Here is a 3,201-nt window from a genome sequence, read left to right on the forward strand (position 1 = left end):
GGTGTTATTCTAGTACGAACTCTAGGGCTGTTTGTGGCACTTATAGGAATAGCCCAACGGATTGATTGGAAAGAATAACTTTGAGGTGGTTCCGTGCCCTACCATAATCTCTTCGTTTGTTCTCCGCTATTAGTGACTTTGTAGTGACTCTTTGTTGCATGTTGAGGGATAGTTATGTGATCCAATTATGTTATTATTGTTGAGAGAACTTGCACTAGTGAAAGTATGAACCCTAGGCCTTGTTTCCTATCATTGCAATACTGTTTACGCTCACTTTTACCACTTGCTACCTTGCTGTTTTTATATTTTCAGTTTACAAAAACCTATATCTACCATCCATATTGCACTTGTATCACCATCTCTTCGCCGAACTAGTGCACCTATACAATTTACCATTGTATTGGGTGTGTTGGGGACACAAGAGACTCTTTGTTATTTGGTTGCAGGGTTGCTTGAGAGAGTCCATCTTCATCCTACGCCTCCCACGGATTGATAAACCTTAGGTCATCCACTTGAGGGAAATTTGCTACTGTCCTACAAACCTCTGCACTTGGAGGCCCAACAATGTCTACAAGGAGAAGGTTGCGTAGTAGACATCAAGCTCTTTTCTGGCGCCGTTGCCGGGGAGGTTAGTGCTTGAAGGTATATCTTTAGATCTTGTAATCGAATCTTTTTGTTTCTTGTTTTAGCACTAGTTTAGTTTATAAAATAAAACTTTCAAAAAAATGGAATTGAGTTTGTCTCATACGCTTCATCTTTTTAATATCTTTCGTGAAAATGACGGGAAGGAAAATTGTGCTCAAGTACTAGAAGAAGAATTACATAGAATGCTTGGCATAAAATATGTGAATGATGAGCATGATTGCAATGTTGTTAGTATGAATTCCTTGAATATCCATGATGCTAACTAATGATATGTAAAGCCACAAGCTTGGGGAAGCTATGTTTGATGAAGATGATATTTTTTGTCCCCCAAGCTTTGATGAGCAAATTTACTATGATGAAAGCATGCCTCCTATCTATGATGATTATTGTGATGACACGTATGCTTTAAAGAATAATGATAACCATGAAACTTGTCATCTTGATCTTAATTTTCAATCACATGATAGTTATTTTGTTGAGTTTGCTCCCACTATTATTCATGAGAAGAAATTTGCTTATGTGGAGAGTAAAAAATTCTATGCTTGTAGATCATGAAAAGAATGCTTTAGTTTGTGTATTTATATTGTTGAATTCATTCATGATGCTACTGAAAATTATTATGAGGGAGGAACATATGCTTGTAGGAATTGCAATAATATCAAGTTTCCTCTCTATGTGCTTAAAGTTTTGAAGTTATGCTTGTTTTGCCTTCCTATGCTAGTTGATTATTGTTCCCATAAGTTGTTTGCTCACAAAATCCCTATGCATAGGAAGTGGGTTAGACTTAAATGTGCTAGTCATATTCTTCATGATGCTCCCTTTATGTTTCAATTCCTTATCTTTATATGAGCATCATTGAAATCTCATGCCTAGCTAGGGGCGTTAAACGATACGCTTGTTGGGAGGCAACCCAATTTTATTTTAGTTTATTTCTTTTTGGTTCTGTTTAGTAATAAATAATCCATCTAGCTTCTGTTTAGATGTGGTTTTATGTTTTAATTAGTGTTTGTGCCAAGTAGAACCTTTGGGAAGACTTGGGTGAAGTCTTTATGATCATGCTGTAAAAAACAGAAACTTTAGCGCTCACGAGATTAGCTTCAACTTTTTACTGGAGAGTGATATTTAGTTGATTCTTTTTGCAGATGATTACTAGACAAATTCCTCAGGTCCACCAATTTATTTTAGAATTTTGGAGTCCAGAAGTTTGCGTTAGTTACAGATTACTACAGACTGTTCTGTTTTTGACAGATTCTGTTTTTCGTGTGTTGTTTGCTTATTTTGATGATCTATGGCTAGTAAAAGAGTTTATAAACCATAGAGAAGTTGGAATACAGTAGGTTTAACACCAATATAAATAAATAATGAGTTCATTACAGTACCTTGAAGTGGTGTTTTGTTTTCTTTCGCTAACGGAGCTTACGAGTTTTCTGTTAAGTTTTGTGTTGTGAAGTTTTCAAGTTTTGGGTAAAGATTCGATGGACTATGGAATAAGGAGTAGCAAGAGCCTAATCTTGGGGATTCCCAAGGCACCCCAAGGTAATATTTAAGGATAAACAAGCGTGTAAGCTTGGGGATGCCCCGGGTGGCATCCCCTCTTTCGTCTTTGTTCATCGGTAACTTTACTTGGAGCTATATTTTTATTCACCACATGATATGTGTTTTGCTTGGAGCATCATTTTATTTTCCTTAGCTTGCTTGATGTTTGAATAAAATAGCAAGATCTCAAATTATTAAATGGGAGAGTCTTCACATAGTTGCATAATTATTCGACTACTCATTGATCTTTACTTATATCTTTTGGAGTAATTTGTTGTTTGCTCTAGTGGTTCCCTTATATCTTTTAGAGAATGGTGGTAGTTTTATTTTGAAGAAATAGATGAACTCTCGTGCTTCACTTATATTATATTGAGAGTCTTAAATAGCATGGTAATGTGCTTAATCCTAATATGCTAAGCATACAAGATTTATTTGTAAGAATTCTTATGAGTGTGTTGAATACTATGAGAAGTTTGATGCTTGATAATTGTTTTGAGATATGAAGATGGTGATATTAGAGTCATGCTAGTTGAGTAGTTGTGAATTTGAGAAATACTTGTGTTAAAGTTTGTGATTCCCGTAGCATGCACATATGGTGAACCGTTATGTGATGAAGTCGGAGCATGATTTATTTATTGATTGTCTTCCTTATGAGTGGCGGTCGGGGACGAGCGATGGTCTTTTCCTACCAATCTATCCCCCTAGGAGCATGCGCGTAATACTTTGCTTTGATAACTTCTAGATTTTTGCAATAAGTATATGAGTTCTTTATGACTAATGTTGAGTCCATGGATTATATACACTTTTTCCCATCCTTCCACCATTGCTAGCCTCTCTAATACCGCGCACCTTTCGCCGGTATCATACACCCACCATATACCTTCCTCAAAACAGCCACCATACCTACCTATCATGGCATTTCCATAGCCATTCCGAGATATATTGCCATGCAACTTTCCACCGTTCCGTTTATTATGTCACGCTTCATCATTGTCATATTGCTTTGCATGATCATGTAGT

The sequence above is a fragment of the Triticum urartu genome, chromosome 3, assembly GCF_003073215.2.
Source record: "Triticum urartu cultivar G1812 chromosome 3, Tu2.1, whole genome shotgun sequence".
In the NCBI taxonomy this organism is placed as follows: Eukaryota; Viridiplantae; Streptophyta; class Magnoliopsida; order Poales; family Poaceae; genus Triticum; species Triticum urartu.